At 41.1% G+C, this 8,900-nt stretch overlaps 1 non-coding gene across 1 annotated transcript; it reads right to left on the bottom strand.

Moving 5' to 3' along the window:
• Positions 1-4,279: 4,279 nt before the first annotated feature.
• On the bottom strand, positions 4,280-4,388 carry LOC117021850 (U6 spliceosomal RNA). Its single transcript, XR_004422936.1, has one exon. It is a non-coding gene; the product is annotated as a U6 spliceosomal RNA (small nuclear RNA).
• Positions 4,389-8,900: the final 4,512 nt, after the last annotated feature.

Here is an 8,900-nt window from a genome sequence, read left to right as displayed (position 1 = left end):
AAGGTATGGAACGTAATAAATACTTAGGGGGAAAAAAGATTATTATAGGCTGGGAGACTGGGGAAGAGGGAAGTCTTCACAGAACAGTGGGGATATGATGGAAAATTTAGAAAGACAGGGAGAAGAAAACTGGGCCTTCTGGGCAGAGGGATCAATATGCATGAAGGTTTTGTGGCCAGAAAATTGTGTTAGGCAAGTTTGACTGGAGTGTACTATTTTGAGAATGGTACATATCTGGGGGGCAAGTCTTCATGGAGGACATGAAGAGAATCTCAAATGCCACTGAATACTTTTCAGTTTTATCTTAAAAGATTGCTATCATAGTGTAATAGCAAAAAATTTGCAATAACCTAGATGCCCATCAATCAGAGAAGAGTTAAGTAAGTTACGATCCTGTCAGTGTATGGCACACCATCCAGCAGTGACAAAGATTGAGTTGGACCTGCGTGTACTCACTGGAAAGCTCTCCAAGGCACAGTGAGTGAAAACATCCAGGATAAGTAATGCCAACCACGTAAAGCAAGCACACATCCACACCCATGGTACTCCATGCTCCTGACGGTACAAATGTATAAACACAGAGACGTGTGTGAACGCATCCTCATTCTAGGAGAATACACGCTCACTGATGACAGTGGCTACGTCTGGGCAAAGGGCCTGAGATGGGCCACAGCACTGCCTGCTCTGAAGGCTCAGATCCTTGTCTGTGGAGAGTGTTTGAAGGAAATGGTGCTGAGCCAGAGTACCTCTCAGTCACGAGAGCCTGCTTCTTTCCCCAGCCCAGCTCAAACTGGATTCCAGCCCAGCCCTAGTTATCATGTAGGTGGACCAGACTGGACTTGCTTTTCTTCCCATCAATTAAAATATACCGTTGCCCCGAAAATAAGACCTAGCCGGACCATCAGCTCTAATGCCCAGTATTATATTGTATTATATTATATTATATTATATTTTGTTATATTATCATAGTAAAATAAGACCGGGTCTTCTATTAATTTTTGCTCCAAAAGATGCATTAGAGCTGATGGTCTGCCTAGGTCTTATTTTCAGGGAAACGTATTTATTATAAGAAAAGGTAGTAAATACTCTTGCAAAGATAAGCAGAGCTCCCGTTTATCTAAAACTATTTTTTACTGCATAAAGTGTTTCTGATCAAGACAAAGACAAACACCCTTTCTAGAGTGATATTTTTAAGTTTTTCTGTATGAGAAAATCTTTGATACCTTCACTGGAGTAAAAAGTTAGTATATAAAACCAACCAAACTACAAGATACTACAAGTTAAAATGAACAAAAATGTGCAAGAACTTTATGAAATCAATTATATTATTGAAAGACATGGGAAATCCAAATAAATAGAAAAATAAACCAGGTTTCACGAATGTAGAGATCAATATCAGAGAGATGGAAATTCCACACAAATTCATCTCTAGATGCAATTTCAATAAAAACTCCAATGGAATGTCACAAATTGTTCCTAAAATTCATATGAAAATGTAAAAGAACCAAGAATAGCTACAGTATTTCTGAAAAAGAAAATAAATAATTCAGGAGTACTTGAGCTATTGGATATAAGTAATTATCATGAAGGTATAGGATTTAAAACACAGTGATATTGAAATCAGAGGCTAAATGAATGCGGGGCTCGTGCTGCCTGCACTGCTTCAGCCACAGATCTATACTGGAGTTGAGTCATAGTACGCGTTTATTATCAGAGCACCGGTGGTCTGAGAAGGCAATGGGTTAACACCTCCAAAAAGTGCCTTAACCTTCTCAGACTGGCTTGGGGTTTTTAAGGGAAAATCGGGGCGTTCCTCCATAGGCTACGTGATGGTTCTGGGGGTCTGCATGGAGCCTTCCCTCTGGCCAAGTGATTCTCCCATGGAGAATCAGCAACCCAGAAACAAAGATGTGATTAGCTTGAAAGAATGCTAGACCATAGATATTGTGATCAATAAGTTCAAGGGTGTTAATCATAAATTTTAGGATCACTAAAACGAGGAACTGGGTGGGACAGGGGGCATTCCGAGCTTACGCCACAGGGGGTTGTTCTATTGCTAATCTATAGGTAGGTCAAGTAAAGGTGAGGCTGGGGCCACGGAGAGGCCTTGACTGTGGGGGTGCCCACAAGGCCCTGCTTCAGTAGTGATTCAAAATAGACAAGGGCAATAGAGAGATCGAAAATAGATCAATGCAATAGAAATCAAATACATGTGTAACATGAGAACTTTATGTTAAGATAGCAGACATATTACGAATCCATGGAGGAATATATGTAAAAAAATAAAATTGGATTCCTACCTCATACCCTAGGCAAATAAAGAAACAGAAAGTTAGGAAATACAATCTTGCAATAGAAAAGAATGGTATAAGCAATGGAAGAAACCACAAAAGAAAACCTCAATATATTTGCCTATACAAATTAAAAACTTCTAATATCAAACAAATGAAAATATATGCACAACATTGAAAGAGGAACTATCAAAATCATTACTATCTAAAGAACTTTTTTAAATCAATGAAATGAACACAAACACTTCAATATAGGAAAAAATAGTGAGCACAGAATAAATACAAATTGGAAATTAACAAATGTGTTATTTCATTTGCAATCAAATTTATGCAAATTAAAATAAGATGCTATTTTTCACCTACCAAAAGGAAACCCAAACAAAACCCTTCATTATTCATTACTAGTAAGGGTTTGTTGATATTTCTATTCTCATTCATTGTTGGTAGGAGTGTATATTGGTAAAAATTTCTGAAAAACAATTTGGCATTGTGTATCGTGATTTTAAAAAAAATTATGCCTATTACATTATAATTTGTAATGGAATGGTTAAAATTGAAAAATTAAATGTCTAACAATAATTAAATCAATGGAGGTCTATATAGTTAATAGAGATCAAGTTTTTGTTTGCTTCTGTTTTTCTATTTATTTATTTTATTAAAGTATAGTTAACATACAATATTGTAGTGGGATCATGTTTTGAAGAGATATTTAGTTGTCATAGGGGACAATACTCAATATTGAAATTCAGTAGAAAAAGCAGCCCACTATGTGGTATATGAACCAAAAACAACAAAAGAACAAGACAAACAAATGAGAAACAAAAACTCATAGACACAGACAATAGTTTAGTGGTTACCAGAGGGTAAGGGGGTGGGGGGTGGTAGATGAGGGTAAGGGGGATCAAATATATGGTGATAGAAGGAGAACTGACTCTGGGTGGTGAACACACAACGTGATTTATAGATGATGTAATACAGAATTGTACACCTGAAACCTATCTAACTTTACTAACAATTGTCACACCAATAAACTTTAATTAAAAAAAAAAGAAAGCAGCCCACAAGTGTATATGATATAATTCCAATTTATTAAACAAAAAATATATACATACTCTAAAAACAAGACTGGAAATAAGTATAAAATTTTGACAGTGATTATCTCTGAGTGTTAAAACTATGGAAGATTTATTTATATTTTCTTCTTCCTGTTTCCTATACAGCTTTAAGGATCTGGAATCCAAAACAAAAGGAAAACAAATCAGGTTACATGGTCTAGGTAAAAGAAGCAATTTGGCCGGGAGCAGCATCTCCCAAAGTGTGTTCTGGGGACTTCAGCGTCGTTAGTATTATTACTTGTTATGTAATATTAGGAAGAGTTATGGCATGATGGAAGGAAGGCTTCCCTGGCTACCAGTTTGGATACAAAAGTGAAATAGTTTCTCTACTTCTCTTAAACCTTTGATAAATGAAGTATCCACAATGCGGTTATCCGGTTATCCTTAGCTGTAATACATGTTTTAGATTCCAAACCATAAACGTCAGAATAAGCATTCTGTTTGTAAATTCAAGAGCCAAATGTGTGTTTTAGCCTAAATAGAAACCCATTAACAGAGTGGCTATGGGAAGGGTCAGATTTTTCAGTAAGGGCTTAGAATCTGTTAAGCTCTTAGTTAAATATTTTACCAGACTCCAGTTTTGTGCTGTTTCCATGGAGGAGTCGATTTTATTCTGTAAATATTAGGGCAATGGTTACAATTTACCCTCTCAACCGTAATCATATCAAAACCTGGCCCCTGAAGTAGATCTGATTTTGTTTTGTGTCTTGATGTATAATTTAGCTGTAGACAATATCATGGTTTAAACCCCCCAAGTTGTGTAAAATGTTGAATGGGGATATTTAGTTTTATCCACTTAAATTTGGAGACGCTTTGCTCAATACATGGACTTTCTATTTTTCTGTTTTATTTATTATTTATTTATTTTTTGGTATTAATATGGAACACTTCACGAATTTGCATTTCATCCTTGGCAGGGGCCGTACTAATCTCTGTATCGGTCCAATTTTAGTATATGTGCTGCTAACATCTGATTCAGCTCACTTTGCATTAAGCTCTTCTTTTTAATGACAGGAGAGCAGGTTCCATTAAGTCTGTCCTGGGTTTGAGCAGAAAAGGAGGCTGTGCAGCTACTTCACCCTGTAGGCTTATCAGGTTATTTAAATTTAAGTTATAAAGAAGAGAGGGTATCACACCTTTCTGCTTGCCACTGCTTAGAAATGGACTTTGAACCTTCAAAAGCTGTTCTCAAATTTTGATGCTGGTAGAAGCATTCTGAAGCAGATTTTGAAGGGCCAGTGAGCATAGGTACAGGCTAATGTGTGGGAGAGGACAATTTCATCTCCAAGGATTTATGAATCAAACACACAGTCTGGACCTGTGCTCTCCTAACAGCCTTTAATTTCACACCATTATCAATATGAAAGTTTTGTGTACAGACCTCAATGTGTGTACATTATTAATTAGTGATGTGCAGGTGCTATAGTGCTATAGTATGAGGTATGTTATAAACACATAAATTAAAACTAAATAAATTACAGATAAATGCAAAGTAACATCATTTTAAATACTATTAGTAATGGTATCTTCGGATATTTATTAGTGGATATGTCAAGGCTGTGCATAGGGTCTGATTCATCCTTGTGGATAGTGGATATGAGGTCTGACAATTAGGTTCATGACTTGTTGCAAAGATGTTGCTAATCTTTTTTGATATCAGAGGGATTATTCATTATGAATTTGTACCAACTGGACAAACAGTTAACAAAGTTTACTATTTGGAAGTGCTGAAAATGGAGTAGGAATATTTTTCTGTGAGTCCCCAAATGATGTAAATGATGTTGGATCTGCCGACAGTTTCTGAGTGTGGGCCGGGAGTGTGTCTCGTGAAGCTGGAGCATGGACACACGGACCAGGGAGAGGCAAAAAGTTGTAAAGGAAGATAGTTTATTAGAGGCAGGAGAAGAGGTTGCAGCTCCTGAGCGGGAGAGGGTCCCGAATGGGAGTGTCCTGTGACTGAGGCAAAAGCTCTTACTTCTATACCTTCCCTTGCCGGCTTGGGGAAGGGGCTGGCGCCTTCTCATGGAATTCATCTGTCAGGTTTGTCCTGCTTGCCCATCCTGAAGGGATTAGTGAACCAACCCATCCCTTCTATTAGATCTGCTCCTTTGTCCAGCCAGAAGGGATTTGAGATTACCTATTAACCTCAAGGCATATTCTCATGTCCCTGTCCTGGAGTGAAGGAGACATGCCAGGACCTGGAGTTTCAGGATATCGTTGCTTTTTGTTTATTCCACCAGGGACCTTCCTGTCTACCTAGCAATCATACTAACTAATCTGTCTCAAAAAGGCTGCATAAAAAAGATGACCTGAACTTTTGGCCAACAATTCATGGCTCTTGCATCACAACAATGCACCAGGTCTCTGAGGGAGATTTTAGCTAGTAAACAAATAACTCTATCAGGACACCCTCCCTGCTCACATGATCTGGTCCCCAATAACTTTTTTCTTCACCTGAAGCTAAAGGAAGTATTAAAGGGAGACATTTTGATGACATTCAGGCCATCAAGGGTAATACGACGACCGCTTTGATGGCCATTCCAGAAAAAGAGTTCCAAAATTGCTTTGAAGGGTGGACTAGGTGCTGGCGTTAGTGCATAGCTTTCCAAGGGGAGTACTTCGAAGGTGACCGTAGAGATATTCAGCAATGAGGTATGTAGCACTTTTTCTAGGATGAGTTTGCGAACTTCATTGTCAGACCTCGTGGAAAGCCATATTTGAAGTGGTCTTAGATAATTCATGTTTTTTGTTGTTGATGTCTTGGCTAATCTCATTAGAACGGCTACGAGAGTCTCGGTTTTTCTTAGTTTTTCTTGCTGACACAGTGAAGAGTCAAAGGTCAGCAAGCTGATTAGTATATAAGCAGAGTTTATTAGTGGTACGTTCTCAGGGAAGAGAACGGGCCTAGCCAAGGTGGGAGAGAGGGAGAGAGAAAGGGAGGGGGACAGAGAGAGAAAGCAAGAGAGAAAGGGAGAACCATGTTCCGAGGACTTATGGTTTGCTGGGTGGGGTGAGTTACATATTGATTCAGCGAGAAAAGTAGTGGTACATGTTCTTCCACGGGAGGACATGACCTCCTAAGACAGGTGGAGGTATGTTGACCCAGATCCTTATCTTGGGCCAGACCACCTCCTGTCATCTGTTGTTTCCAAAACAGATATGTGACTGGAGGCAGTTAATCAAAGCTATTTATGAGCTTTTTCTGCAGTATGGACCCCCTCCCACCTCTCCTCCTCCTACATTTTCTAACTTCTACCTAACAGAACTGTCACTGTTTTCACTTTGTGGTGTGACTAACAGAGCTTGCAAGCTTGCCCACTTTCTTCTGGTAGACTTTTGCCCGTATCACTGGTGTCATGTCATCTACAATTAGGGTTTTTCACAGAAACGCTCTAAGCCTTTTGTCAGTTACGTGATAGTAAGTCTTAAAAAACAAATGTCTCTAGGAGGCTAAAACTTTCAGTCATTACTTTCTGGTGTGAGTTTGTCAGAAGTAGTAATCCTGTTACTGCCTTCAAGGCCTGAGAAACCTGTCTGTCAGTTATTTGAAGGACAGAATTGTTTAGACACTCCTCAGATCAGAGCACCTCAAACCCCGCGGTTGTTCAATGCCGTTTTCTTGAATGAGCAGGCCTGTGTTTTGATAATGGACAGGTGGAGGTTGGGTCGGCTGGAGGGCATAGGGTGCAGTTCAGATGGGGCAGGCATGGCGGGGTGCTCACAGGAGCACGAAACTGCACAGGACAGAAGAAAGAAGAGCGAGTGTCCAAAATGCAAAAGGGAGGGAGGGACAGATTCTGGGAGACACTCACTCCTGAAAACATGTACGACACACTGTTAAAGAGGTATCTTTACACTGTGTTGTTTTGAGGATGTAGAAACCAGGTTTGTGAGCACAAGAGGGACATCGGTGGGAAGGTTCATCCGAATGTCTCTCCTTGACAGAGCTGGAGAACCTGGAACAAATGTAGACACCATGTCCCGTTGTACACTGGGAAGGAAGATGGCAGAATGTGCATAATGATAGTCTCGGGGGATCTGAACCTGCTCCTGTGGTTTGGGCTGGGTGAGTATCTAGAAGGAAGAAGGAAGAACGTGTACCAGGACCAGGCCTCGGGAGCCCAGGACTCACTGTCAAAGGCAGGGCAGATTCTGGGGAGGAACGATACAGGCCAGTGTGCAGCAGGCGCCAGGTGCTCAGGCACAAGGCTCAGTGCGCGAGAAAAGGGCTGAGCAGCCGGGCTGTGCAGGCGAGATGCACCATGGAGTAGAAGCAGGGACTGTCATCATCGGGGACGGTGGCTTGTGTCAGATAGTGGGTGGTACTGCCGTGGGGCCACCCTTCCCTCTGCAGGGACCATGGGGTCATACTCAGGGTTGACATTAAACATACGTAGCAGTACAGAAGGGGTGCCGACCAACTCCTCCACGGGGCGGGACCAGTGTGCCATGTCAGCAGTGGGTCCCCCTAAGCGACAGCCCTGGGGAACGAGCCATCCACTCTCCCGTCACCCAGCCCTCTGGTAGCCAAAGGCATGAGTTTGCAAAGAGACTGGAGCATGTGCTAACTATCTATTCAGTCCCAAACCACTGAGACTCTAAGAGTTAATGAAAGCTGCTTTATAAGAACTTGTTGGTTTTGGCACAGGGAGAGTCCACATTGACAAACAAGCCCCAGAAATAATGCCTCCTGGAACCTACCCTTGGGCACACCCACAAACACCCCAGGTACTCCTGTAAGCATAAACCACAGAGGCATTTAGCTACAGCGCCTCCCCCTCCTCCCACTGTCACACCTCTTTCAGCACCTCACTTCTAGGCTATAGTCACATTTACGCATTGCTTCCCTGTTCCACCCCCTTCAAAGCTCAGGAGGTAAAATATTTGCATAGTGTTTCAGAATAATTATTTATTGACAGTGTTTTTCCTCTCCAATTTTTACCCACTTAAATCCATAGCAGAAAAAGACTCTTTTGTGCATACTCTACTCTCAATTTTTATAAAAATAGCTTTGGACCCGAGGAATGGCCAGTGAGTAGAAAACTACTCATATCAGCCTATCTTGATATTTGAGTTGACCCAGATTTCTGGGCAATGCTCCCTTGCAGGGGAGGAAATGGTATAGAAACAATGACCCGGTCTGGCCAGCCTTTAAGTCAGTTTAATAACCGTGCAATTATCCTTCGTTGAGTGAACAGAATAGAACCAGTGGATTTCCCCATAGGCGCTGCAGCTGCTTCCTGGCTCTTAGTCTTGACTCAAGTGACAGCATTCTCGGATTTTCTGCATTTTCTTCCTGCAGGCTCTGATGTAGCCAAGTCCAGGTTACCCCTACCTGCTCAATCCTCTGGATTCATGTGGAACTCAGGAGTACGAGGGCACTGCTTAAGAAACTACTTTCTAGACTTTAAGGGCTGGATAGCTCATGCAGGAGACTCATCTCAGTGACGTGGTCCAGTGTGCGGGGGGATGGGCAGGAGTCTTGAGTACTTTC

This window comes from Rhinolophus ferrumequinum, chromosome 4, assembly GCF_004115265.2.
Source record: "Rhinolophus ferrumequinum isolate MPI-CBG mRhiFer1 chromosome 4, mRhiFer1_v1.p, whole genome shotgun sequence".
NCBI lineage: Eukaryota > Metazoa > Chordata > Mammalia > Chiroptera > Rhinolophidae > Rhinolophus > Rhinolophus ferrumequinum.
This window is presented reverse-complemented; position numbering and strand designations above follow the sequence as displayed.